This window comes from Megalopta genalis, chromosome 3, assembly GCF_051020955.1.
Source record: "Megalopta genalis isolate 19385.01 chromosome 3, iyMegGena1_principal, whole genome shotgun sequence".
Taxonomy (NCBI): Eukaryota; Metazoa; Arthropoda; class Insecta; order Hymenoptera; family Halictidae; genus Megalopta; species Megalopta genalis.
Window position 1 is genome coordinate 1,557,639 of NC_135015.1, and position 13,730 is coordinate 1,571,368.

General features: G+C 41.1%; 1 protein-coding gene across 4 annotated transcripts in view; it reads right to left on the reverse strand.

Moving 5' to 3' along the window:
• LOC117227247 (cell adhesion molecule Dscam2) overlaps positions 1-13,526 on the reverse strand; it is a 424,317-nt gene extending 410,791 nt beyond the window's left edge. For all 4 annotated transcript variants that reach the window (XM_033482337.2, XM_033482339.2, XM_033482336.2 and 1 more), the window contains exon 1: positions 13,164-13,526. The gene's annotated coding sequence lies outside the window, so the exon portion shown is untranslated. The remainder of the gene's footprint in view (positions 1-13,163) is intronic.
• Positions 13,527-13,730: the final 204 nt, after the last annotated feature.

The following is a 13,730-nucleotide window of genomic DNA, read 5'->3' on the forward strand; positions in this document are numbered from 1 at the left end:
TCGTTGAAACAATTAACAACAAAAATAAATGTGTCTAGTGTTTTATAATCAATGCAAATATATGTTATTTTGTCTAACAATAATTGATAACAAGGCTTTCGCTTTGAATTGCATAGTAAAAATAAATTTATAATAATATAAATAATAAATATATAATAAATTTATACTGCATAGTAAAAATTTATAAACATCACAATTCAGTGTATTATGTTGAAATGAACATCGAATTTATGTGTCAACTTCTCAATTGTTTAATTTATGTGACGTCGCCTTCTTGTGCATACTTCTAAAATGTACTACTATCTGTAATTACCACCGTGTTCTATCTATACTAATTCGTTGCCCCTCGTTTAGTATTATTCATACCGGATACGAGCAACAAACTTTCGATTGCTCGCAGTGGCAACGTTCACTGCGAGCTTGGCACCGCCGACAGCAGTGAATTATCTATATCTCTATGTGGAGCCTTGAGTCGACGTAGTTTCCTTGCGCTCGATTTCGATACAGCCAGATCAGTGCCCTATAGAGTAATAACAGCTTGGTTAGGTGGTACAAAGTATAACCAGTTAGTTAGTCGAGAGTGTTAATTAAATGAGCACAGCTTTTGTGGGAATAACTGTAGCAAAAGTAGCAATAATTCCTTGATTAATGTAATGGAATATTGTTGAGAAAATTTTGTCTTTGTGTTTTTTTGAGTCCAACAACTATGTCTCACGAGACGTACTTCATATGTGGTTATCTCCAATTTCATTTAAACTTGCTAGCGTGATAGGAACTGATAGAACTACGTCAAACGTACCTGCAATGGCAACCCGCGATGGTTAGATAATTTTGAACAAAATAGAAAAACCGTATACTAGAGGTATATTCTTTTAATTTATGAACGGCAAGTGCGTACAATGCGTACAAAATTCACCTGATTTTTCAACTTCTATCATCATCTGTTAGTAAACATCTTAAAACTTGACACTCCGAATTTTTAGGCAAGTGCACCACTATTTTAAAAAATGTATTTCATCATACATGCGTTCTTCCGATTAATCCCCAAATTTTACGGGCGACGCTCGCTCTATATTTAAGTGTTTAAAGACCATATAAATTTCTTGTCACTGTTGCAAAAAAGATTATTACGATATTTATACATTCTCGTGCCTTTTTATCTGTATAAAGTTGTGTTATTATAGCTAAAATGAATTAGTAGGAAATCGACAATATTAAAAACCAATTTAGATAGTCCGTAAATTTTGTCCACAATAATTTCAATTATGTGTGTGTGTGTGTGTCAAGAATTTTTTCCTCAACTTCATTGTAACTTAAAAAAGATATTTTCCAATATTTATTTAATATCATTTATCAATTTTTATTTGGCATTACTTTATTAATCGGTTCTATTAGCAATGAAATAGTGTCGACATTTATATAAATATATTAAATAAAATCAGAAATATTTTAGTTTTATTTTGAGATAGCTTCTCTTGTGATAACGTTGCGCTAAATTAAATTGTCTTGCACACGCAGGTGAGTTTTTTTTGAAAATAGGTCGTAAGGCAAGAGATTAAAACTTTCAATAGAATTCTTTAGAAAATATTGTCAGAACAATACCGACTCTAATGTATGTATACATTTAACGTTCAAGGAATTCTGATCGACACACGCCATTAACGTTTCTATTAAATTAAAATAATTGAGTTTTAAATACCCAGAAACGTTACAATGCCTTCTTGTTCTTAACAATGCATTTGTTACGTTTACTGCAGCTGTAATTTAGTCGTCAATTATACCAACGAGCCACAACGATTACCACGCGAATATTGCATTCGAGTCGCTAAAGACTTAATGATATGCTATTAAAGAGCCACTGGAAGTATAGCGAGAGACGCGATAAACTTGCAATACTTTGTCTTGAAACTACGTCGTCATATAAAATCCTTTTCCTTTAAATTAATTATTAATCAAACAGTGCAATAATAAAAGTATACGTGTACACGGTAAAGTATACATATACATGCATTACAGAGTCTGCAACTTAAGTGTAAAGAGATCGATAGATCGTTTAATACTAAATCAATCGAGAGAGAGAGAGAGAGAGAGAGAGAGTGAGAGAGAGAGAGAGACACTTCGCGTATGCTTATTCCTACCGCCAATTTGACACTATCAAAATATAGTTTCTTTTATTTAGAAGTTTATAATTCGAGGTTTCGAACCGCTTCAGATACCAATCTGGCAAATAAAAACCGCGAGGCCGATAGGCGTGCGAGAATTGTAAACACTTGGTGATGATGTAAAGCAGTACTTGGAAGGCACTTTTTGGCTAAAATCATGCCACAACTGCATTACCTTCTATTTGGAACGACTTTATAGTTTCACGATTGAGTGTTTGAGAGAATTCTATTACAAAACATATAAATCGTACAACCGATTGAATGACCGGCCGTGGTAGGTAAGACAGACTACAAATTTTTCTGAGAAAACAAACAATAAAAAACGAAGTAAATTTTTGAAAAATGTATTATACGTATATTTTAGAAAAAGTCGTGAAGTATAAAGGCGACATAATTACGTTGTATATAGGAAATTCTAATCGAAATTTCAAAAACGGTCATTTCACCGGTCGAGGTAGGGATAGTGTTAAAATATTGCAAATAAAAAATAAATTCTAGATCCTGTAATCCATGAACGTTGAATCTCAATGTTCCTATAAACCAAGCCTCGAATTTTAAAATAGTTGACTTGACCAGTGAATGATGTAATCATAAACTAACCGTTTTACTATAAGTTGGATTCTTAAAGTTTAATATAAGATTTTGTGAAAAGTACGTCAAACGACCGATGAATGAAAAAAAGAATTTAATAAATGAACAGTAATATCCCAGTGAATAGTATTGTACAAACAAATCAAGATGATTTCATTGAACACACCTCAAAACTCAAATTATGGATATCAAATAGCAATAGTACTTACCCTGAACGGATAGGACGTTGTAAAGAATTGCTCGTTAAACGAATGAAATGTAAAACGAATTATAAGCACAAACGAAATGGAATCTACGAGACATCTTCAAATGTATAACAGAACCACTACATAAATTTGAACGTAAAAATGGTTTGAAAACGTTTCATGAACAATATGAGAAATGTTCAATCACTGGGAGGTGTTCATTCATTGTCAAAATAGAGGTAAACTAAGGTCACATCACACTTTTTTATACACGTGAAATACTCATTCAATGGGGGATGTTCGTTCATTGAAGAGGCGAGCCTATGAACCCACAGCTTCGATTTCGTTTTGCAGATGGAAGAACCCGTTGCCAGCTTGTATCACACCTTCGACCCCGCCCTGTGCATTGAATATTCCAGCAGATCCTATCAAAACTTCCGCCAATAATTAGAGCAGTAGCAGCGTGACAAACGCGCCCTACTGATGTCCTCATCGGAGAACAACGCCGCAGCGTCTGCAGTTCATCCTCGCCTAATACAGTAATTCGCAACTACTCGTACTTTGGCCCGGCAGTTTCCCGGATCCGTAAATGAGTTTACTAGCTTAATTATATTGTTCGGGAAGCCCGTTGCAACCGCGACCTCCTCCGAAACAGACCGTCCGAAACATGTTGCGGTAATGTAGTGTATGATTTTCGAGGGAGAGTAAGACAACCGCGAGACGCCATCGCGGCAACAGAATACCATCGCCGGTGCCTTGAACGAAGTTTCCCTTCGTTCAAGGCGTTCCCGGGTGGCGAGATGTCGATGGATTCACACGAGGACCCGCGGAATTTGCGGATTACGTCGCGACGACGGGCGTTTTCGAATAGTTCGACATAAATTCGATCGCCACGGGTCGGCCGAGACAGGGACGCGGAAAAGGGCACCCAGGAGCTTCGGAACAACGAGTCCGTATCTCAGTTTTTCAACGGACGAGACGTTTCGACAATAACGCGAATTACAAAACTCTACTCCGTTACGAACTCCGTTACGAACTTTTACCGTATCTCCTCAAATAACTTCGTTAATTCTGCGTGGAACGGAGGTTAGACCGAGACCGAGCGAGGAATGCGAGCTCGTGTTTTAGTGCTGCCCCACCCCACTCCCTTCCCCCTCACGGCGTCCTCGTTCGCCCCCGCTTCTTAGATAAGGCGAAATTTCATCGCGATTTTCAGAAGTATTCCTGACATTGCCGTTGGCCCGCCATCCTATCTCCCGGCCAGATCCTCGAAGACAACTTAGCTCGCTCTTCCATAACACCAAGCTCGAAAAATTGGATTCCATCCCCCACCCCCCTCCCGCCGCCGCCACCGCCGCCCTTTAGAACGCGCGTCCTCCGTCATTCCCGTGGAAACAAAAATATTTATTAATTTCCGACGATACCGGTGGATCTAATGAAATTCCTCGTGCTGAAACTCGCCGGGACGACAAACGGAGAGCACGAATGATCGGCGGCTGGAACGCCGCAGTGGAAATCAATGGAAATCATCGTTCATACCGCACGCAACAGCGTTCAACGATCCAAGTTCGTTTCGGTTGGTTCGCAAAAGGGGAGAAATAAACTGGCGCCGCGGCCGATTACACGTATGTGCAGGGAACACCGGCAGTTGTTTTGCAAGCTTACTTTCGAGATGGACCAGCAACTTTCCAGACTAAAGAACGAGTGTACTCGGAACTGGAGAACATGGAGCCAGAGAGAACGCGAGAGAGAGAAAGAGAGAGAGAGAGAGAGAGAGAGGAAGAGAGGGGGAGAGAGAAGGAGGGAGCAATGGCAAATGGCATAAGTTGGCCCGAGCAAACTCACCTGCTATTCTCCAAGGCTGGGAAATAGGCGAGCAAGAGGAAGCGGGAGCAGCGAGGGGCGGAAGAAAAGGAAAATAGCTGTATATATTACTGCGAGACGGATGTAAATTTCAAGGACCAAATAGGAATTGAGCAATGTCCAGTCTGTGCGCCGCATGGGAAACTTTTGTTGGCCGTACTACGTAATGTCCTTCAACTCTTCGGGCGCACCGGTCGCTGTCCCTCCGCGGAAGGACGTCCAGCTTTCGGTGACCAAGGAACCCGGCGCGGCGGAGGGCAAACCCGCGTCAGGAAAAATAGTTTCGCCGAGTTAACAAAACGGCGCCGGGAGTTTCGAGCTAGCGCCGATTTACTACGAGCAGACACACGCCGTCTACCTCCTTCCCCGTGTGTTTATTTTACAACTTTGTCCTGCTTCGCGCTACTTGCGCCGGTTTCCAGCGGTGAGATAAGAGTTCATGACGCAGATAGAGGGATTAGGGAGACAGCCGAGATTAAACCGCCGACGACGCCACGGAAGCCCGACGCCACCGGACAATGCTAGTTGCCCCGGACGAGCAATCAACGGGTATCGCTTTAATCATAGTCGCGGGAATCAAGATGCTACTTTAGATAACCCATCCCCTGGAACTCGCTACCGTGCCATGCCGGCAGCGCGCCGGATGGAAACCTATTAAGACTCTTCGGACTCGTTAACTTAGCCGAGGATGGTTTCGATGGCGATTCTTTGACCCGCCAAGTGCCGGTGCTAATGGGAGGCTCGATTTGATCGAAATAGGACGAATGTCCTGGCATCTTGCAATATTATTGACGGTCAAATAATCTGATAATGACACGTGGATAAATAAAGGTTCGTATGGACTTATCGGTGCTGGAAGATGGGTATCTTGTATTAACTGATGGAAGGAATTTCTAATTCTATTGTCAACAACAATTTAATACAGCTGTACGTTAAGGAGCAGCATAATGTTGTCTAAGTACTTTTTACACAGTCGAAAGGATGTTTTTGACTAATATATCAATGAACTGACAAAGTTATTAACCCCTCGACGACGCCATACCACAGTGTTGCGATTCGTGATACTAACTGAACAAAATTCCTTTTTTATTTTTGTTGTTTATCCTATGTCCCCGTAGGTTTATCGTTACTTCTTCTTGTTTTCTAAAATAATAAAATAAAGTAGAATAAAATAAAATTATTATTATTATATTATTATTAAATTAAATTAAAAATAAATGTATTCTAAATCATCATTTGTAGAACTAAATTCTTCTTCACTAGATGAAATATTGTTTTCATCGGACGAATTTTAAATGCATATAAAAGTGATACAAAGTTTATATATCTTTCAATTGTATATATTTTCATATGAGATTGATATATTTCATTAAGACAATTGTCTTTTTTAAAACTATTTCAAACGTTGAGAAATTCTCTTCAAGAAATAGCGATTACTATCACTAAAATTATGAATATTGTTCACCTCCGCACATTTCCCCGTATTAAAATTTACGTCGAAAGAAAGATTAAAGTCTGCCCGAATGCTAGCAACAACTTTTCTTCGTTTATTGATTAAATAATCAAGAGAATTAATAGAACTAATTAAAACAATCAAATGTACCTTCACAACTAGTTTTCATTATACAAATTTTTTTAAGGTCTAAAAATGTAAATAGTTCATGTTAATCTTAAATAAGAACTTGTAAAAGTTGTTTTAAGAAATTTAATACAATGTGCGTTTAAAGTGCTAATTAATTTGTGTCGTTGAAACCGATTTTAGGAGTAATATTGACAGAGTAACGTTAACATTCTTATTGTATATACATCACTTTATATGACGAGCACTTATTTTTTATGAAATGAAGTTATGAGTTTTGCCCACCTAATCAGTATTAATCGCAACACTCTGTATGGGTACGAAATGCGGACCTATATTTTTTCATATATTGGTACGGAAGTAACGTTAGAATTTAACGTTTAATACCGTTATAATAGAGGATTAACGCCATGACATTAATTTTATAATATTGATATAACCTTATTATCGAAGAAATATATTAATAAAATGGTATAGGTATTATTTATTATTATATGGCATAATTGCAATAAATAAATTTGCTCATAACTTCCTTATATAATTCGTCGCCGGTATTGTGAGGTTAATATAGGAATCACAGTACAGCAGTATATAACTTTAGATTAGAGGATTATTTTCTTTGCATCTTTGTAACATCAATGAATCATTGGTATATTAAAAACTGTTTATACGTAAATCTAAGAAAGCATTTCGGAAATGTAGAATAAAATCTTGTTAGTCATAGCTTCATTGTTAAAAATAAGTAATTCTTAACCCTTAAATGCATCGTGTTGCCATTTGGCAACATATATGTATATGTATATATGTACATAGTGTATCTAAAAGAATATTTTGTTTTGTAGTCGATTGGCTACATACGATAATTTTCTAATAAAAATTCTTTTCTTTATTTTTCCCTTAATATATACTCATACTTTTGTAAAGTTTGATAAATAGAAATTGAAAACAAAGAAGTCGTGCATTTCAGGGTTCAAGTCGTTAAGTACGCATGCTATTGAATGAAATATACGACTGGCTGGTCTGACTATAACCTAGTGAATCTACTTGGAAGTATGAGAGCTTGGTGTGTCTTTCAGATTTCTTGCTTGCCAGTTGTACAACCACGTCATTTTAATTAATTACCAGCTATTTACAAATATTATGTTAAATATTTCGTCATTCAAAAATTCGAAGAAGCCATGATTTTGTCATATAGGAAAGTAAATAAAATAAAGAAGCATGCCTAATTCCGTTTGCTCTTCATTCGATGTCTTTTCGAAGCTTGGAAAACATTTTACATTTAACGAATGATGATGAAAATGTGTATTGTGCCAAAGAAGCAAAGAAAAGTATGTTTACAGGAAGCAACCTATTTCAATGAAAGCCGCCAGCAGAAGTTGATACACTCGGCCGAACTACGCGAAAACTTTGTAGAAACGTCTTCTACCTGTCACTGCTTCAGTTAACCATCATGTCAAAGCGCAGTTCGTCGACGGCAACCTATACAAAGACACTGTTTCACCGGAAATATCGTGGAAACGGAAATAACGCCAGAAGGATTTGTATATTTTATTCCGCGTCCATTAAAATATAAAGTAGTTTAAGGAAAGCAGTTTACATACGGATACGGCAATATTGATCGACGATAAATAATTCCAGTAGGCGTGTGTCGAGTGCTCGCTGTTGATACATCACAATGTAAATCGTCGAAACGAAGCGCGCGGGCAAAATCGAATCATGCGAAATTCATTTCATGCAAATTCTTCGCGGTAAATTATTCGTGTCCAAATGATTGGCCGGACACGGAAATACTATTATGCGTTGGAGATCGTTTATCGGGCTTTCCAATCGCCGCGACGTATAGATAGAAAATAGCGGCCGCTGAGAAAATGGAACGGCGGTCTTGGACAGACGTTTCTAATTCGTCGTGTATCGGACGTCGAAAGGTAATTTGAGCAACGATTTCTCGTTCAACTAGGAGACTTCAGAGATGCCGTCATTCGCGGGTTATTTCTTCGGATCTTACTCGACTATCGGTGAGTAAGTTACGGCTCGTGCATGTAAAAACCTCCACACGCGCACATCCGGGCTCGTTCGGGGCGTCTAATAAGAAGTGACGTGTAATTTCGCCTGACCTACATTTTACCAACGATTCACTCGACGCACGACATTTTAAGAGAGTCTCTCGCCTCTCGAATGTAACATTGATTGTGCCCTGTCGAAAGCTTTTATTCGTGACTGTCGTTCACGCCTCGCTCTTTCATCGCACCCACCCCCCTCCCACCCTCCTCTTTTTTGCACCACCCCCATTTATGTAATATATATATATATATATATATATATATATATACATATATATGTATATATCAAGTGATGCAGCTCGCCGACAAACGACGTCAGGCGAAACGAACGAAATTAATAAAAACCCGTCGCCGCCTCTCGTTTCAGCTAGCAATCAGAGGTTCAATTAATTCGTTGGCCTTCCAACTGTGTTCCACTGACGGTCCCGCGCACGATTTTTAAACAACCATCCCCTGCTAAAGGCCACGGTAGCAACGGGTCAACCGGAAATCCGACGAACGCAAATATTCACGGTATAAACCGTGCCGTCGAACGTTTTCAACGCGCAAATACGAGACCCGACAATGAAGTTCACAAATCCCTCACAGTGAAATTACTACGTACCCCATTGATGGATGCGATCTCCTCCAAACTACACAACTAAGTACTCTCGCGCACGTAGTCTCTCCGAGATTATTTTGCAAACGATATTAGAGCTATCGTATGAGTAGCTATTATGCACGCGTTAAAATATCTTTCCTTTGGTTTCAATAACAGAAAGCAAGATATTACCAACTAGATAGAATGAGTAAGAGTCTATTTTTTATTTGCAAGGGAAGACATTTTTCTGTGAAAAGTTTAATATTATAAGAGAAGCTTCAATTCATAAAGTACAAGTTTCATTTTCCAAGGATAAACTATTAGCTCTGATTTCCTATTTTATCCAATTTATTTTAACTTTAAATCTACCGAGCTCTAAAATTAACGAACGTGTATTGTTTTGTAAGAATAACATTTTATCTAGACTTTCCGCCTATATTTTTCCATTTTTAGCTTGAATGAAAGGATTTATTCAGTCGTTTCTTAAAAAAGAGTCTTTATAGTTTCAAGAATTTGAAAATACAAAATGTGTGTGCATCACTTTGACCGGCGCGATTGGTTTAGAGTTAATAAATTCATTTTTATATCTCCCTCGAGACAAAATATTCGAGTTAACCTACTCTGGCGAATAACGCCGGATTATCGTTCGTTTAACTCTTTAGCTCGCAGTATTAAACAAAACATGTTCTAAAAATTGTATTTTTTTTACTTAAAAATACTGTTACAATAAACAGCAAGTGAGCAAATTGAAAACCTTCGACGATAATTGTGTCGGTGATTTTGAAAAAAAGTGTTGTAAGCCATGAAACCTAAAAAATTAAGATTTTGCACTTGTTTCATGTTACATGAATGGTAACTTCACGTTCATTTCGATAATAGCATAAGCGGTGTAAGTGTTAGAAATGAGGCTGTAAAAACACACCTGTCAAGATATCTACAACTGAAAGCTACTATAATAGTTGAAAAAACGTACAGAAAGTAATGGAAACGTGTGTCAATGAGTGAACCCACAGGAAAATATTCAACACGGAATTCAATTAAAATTTTCATGCATCGCGTAAAAATACGTGCCGAAAATATAGGCCAGCACTGAAGATGACTTGTATACGATTAAAATAGTTAGTGCCACTAAACAATTTATTAAGCAATTTTGAACCGTAAATTACGGGCTTTCGGAAATTATAAAATAATATAAAATATATAATGCCACTAAACAATTTATTAAGCAATTTTGAACCGTAAATTACGGGCTATCGGAAATTATAAAATAATATAGAATATATAAAACATACGTAAGTCCATTTCTTTTTTAATAAAATTCGCTATTTTTGTTTATTGAAAATCAGTGACCAGAATTTAATATTAATTTTGAAAGCGATGTAAGACATTGAAGTATTCGAAAGACATGATTCCATGCTTGATATTAACACTAAACCTACCGCGGTCAAAGAGACCGCTTTCGTATTTTGCAATTCTACAAAGTTCCGAGACTCTTTCGTGGAAAACGCTTGAAAAAGTTATATTATTGGAGCAAGTTTTATAATAAAAACTTTACAAATTCTAAATAAATTCGATCTTCTCACTTTTGCGAAGCGGTACATGCCGGTTAGTATTACTGCTTGGTAGGTTTAGTGTTAAACAAATTTGTCAATGGTTATATACTTGACGTTGGAAGATCATACAGTTTATAAAATATTGTCCTATAATAAATAAATACCTTTTAACACGCCTCAATGCAAAAGTCTACATATCTGGAGACTAAATATACGTGACTTCCACCACTTTCAAAATCACCGGCACAATTGATGTCACGAGTAACATAACAGCCCTGAAGATGGACCAAGCGATATTTAGCAATCGGACACTTGACGAAGGGCATGAATTCGTTATCAATCCACAATGTCCCGTAATGGGGATGGGCAAGAGAAGTTATAGACAACGACGCGTCGATCGCGGACATCGACATCGGTCGCCGAAACGACGTTCCTCGCGCACGAGAATCACGAACGGCTGAGAACGGTGTTGCGAAACGCCCCGCGGCGAAATTGAGTGGAAATAAATAGGAGGGTCGAGTGGAGATTTCAGACTGAAAAGAAGACGGTCGCGGCCGGGAAGAGCGGCTTCGCTGTCGCTTCTTATAAGTCGAACGATAAGAGGGAAGAAATTCTTTTCTCGCGCAACTACCGCCAGGCCTGGCTCCCGTCTTTCATCGTTCGTTTTTTCTTCAACTGCGTTCGAGGACAAGGCAACGTCGCGGCGACGACGACGACGACGACGAGAAAGAGGGCGACGGGGCTCCGATTAAATGAAAATTGCCTACGCTTGTCTACCGAGGATGAGCCGGAATAGGATTAGGCGTGTCTCCCGCGCCGTTTCAGGATTTACACGTTTTCAATTAAGGACATTTAGCCGGACGAATGTCCGTGAAACGCGGCGCGGCATTATCACGGAAGAGAGGACGCTTGTCGTCAGGAAAACTAATTTAAGTGACCCCTCCTCGCGCCGCGGCGGTCGGCGAGCTCTTTTTAGATCCCATTATATTGAAATGTACCGAGAACGCGGTGCAAATCGCCCGAGCATCGTTTCGAGCCGCGTTTCATCGTGAAAGCGTCGCGTAGAAAAGTTCCCGAAACGCAGCGCCCGCGAACTTTGCTTGCCTGATCGAGGATTCCGTCGATTTTCCCTGCGTCGTGAATCTCGAACGCGGACGACAGCCGTCGCGGATGGATAGGCGCGCGGTAATGCTCGCCGGGCCCTTACGTTCGTTTGCATAATTGCGGCCACGAGCGGGCAAATAAACGCGATTGTACGTTTATCGGCGCGCGTATCAGCGGCGAAATTTATTTTATCCTCGGTGCACACCGCTGACGATCATTGCACGCCGCTGATTTAACGGCGATCCATTCGACGGCCGAACTTGTCGGATTTATCGCGGCGAAGTTGCCCTTTAAAGTCGACTGCCATAGAGATTCGCGCGAGTTTGATTTCTTCTTTCACGGAGGCCTCTCGCCCAGCGGAAATACCGCCCTTTAATTTCGACGAAGGCTCCAGACGCGGCTTAAATTAAAATCCTCGAAATGGATTTATTATTCACTGCCGGAACAATAATGCGATCCGTAAAGGGGCCACTTGAATGCGCGCAGATCCCACTTTGCCGGGCATCGCGAAACGAGAAACGCGGGTATAATAAAAACGAGCGGCACGACGCGAAGGTGGTAATAGAAATCAGCTCGGAATACTGTCTTGGTTTCCGAAGGGAAAAACTGGACTAACGCGATGGGGCAACCGACTCCGGCGTTAATTAATCATCCGGCGGCGGGCGAGTTACTCGGCCCTGATGAATTATCGCCACCTGAGGAACTAACTTCCACGATATATACCTTTCATATCTGCCTACGAAAATCCTCCATTCTTTGTCCGGGGAACGACGCCGTTACGCCCGAAGAAAATGAAATGTGACAATGATGTATCGTCGATACCGAGCGAAAACGTTGCGCCGCCTCGCCTCGTCTCGCCTCGCCTCGCCTCGCGTCACTTTGCTGTGGAAATTTAATGGACAGACGGGAGATGAGAACGCGAGCGCGCCGATCGTACCGGACCGCGGCAGGATTTCGCGAAAATTAAATCTCCGGTGGTCCGGCTCGTCGATCAACGGCGAACACGCGGTATCATCGGTGAATCTTGGAACAGCGATCGCGGGTGCAGTTGTTGGACGCTGCCGAACCGAAGCCGCGTGTACACAGGGACCGGTGCGAGGCCGGCGCGGGGCTCCGGTTATCGCCAGCATATACCTGGCGTTGATAGCGCGCTGCTTTATGCCCGAAACTCCGCGAGGTGGAACCGAGATAAACGAGCGAAATTCCGTCGGCTCGAATGCATTTTGTTGCGCGCGTCATTAGTCAACGTTTTATCGAAACCGCCTCCTGCCACCCGCGGGCGAGACGGTCTTCGACGTTGAAGCGCAGGGAAAAAAGCGGCAGGGGTTGGGAGAATGATTGAGAACGGAGCGAACGTTTCGGGATCCGTTCGCTTATCATCGCCAAGAGAAACAAAAGGGGGGCCAAGAGATAGGCTCGGGGGTGTCGGGTCGCAAGAGAACGGTTAAATAATACGCGTGCTCGCAATAGAAACGTGTTCACGTACATTGTTGCCTCTGGACATCCCGGCGAACATGATAGTGCCGTTGAAGCCGTGCGTCACGTGCCAGATGAACCGGTGTACTTCCAGGGTTTTCCTCTCGCGAAGAGAAAAAAAAAATGAAACAACTTGTGCGCGGTTCACTGGACAGTCCTCGCGGTTCGAGCGAGCCAACCACGCGCATACAACGACGAAGTAGACCGCCACCGAGCGGGGTAGACGGAACAGGGAAGACCGAAAGAGACGATGAGAGGGTGAAAGAAACGCGCGAGTATTGCCGCGTCAGTTGCACGAGACTTCGGCAAACACCTTGGAGTAGGTCGCGAGTAGGTTGACACCTTCAGGAGAGAGGTCGCGCGCAGAACTGACACCTCACGCGCGCGGTCCAGCTACCCTCAGCATCCAGCAGCAGCAGCAGCAGCGGCAGCGGCAACCGAAGGGGATGAAGCGGAGCACGCGCGAAATTCCGCCCCTATACTGCGCCCACCCCTTATCCCCCGCCCGAACCCACCACCATCCGTTTCCTCATCCTCTCTCTCGCTCCCTTTTTCTAGAACCGCGCGTTCCGCTTCC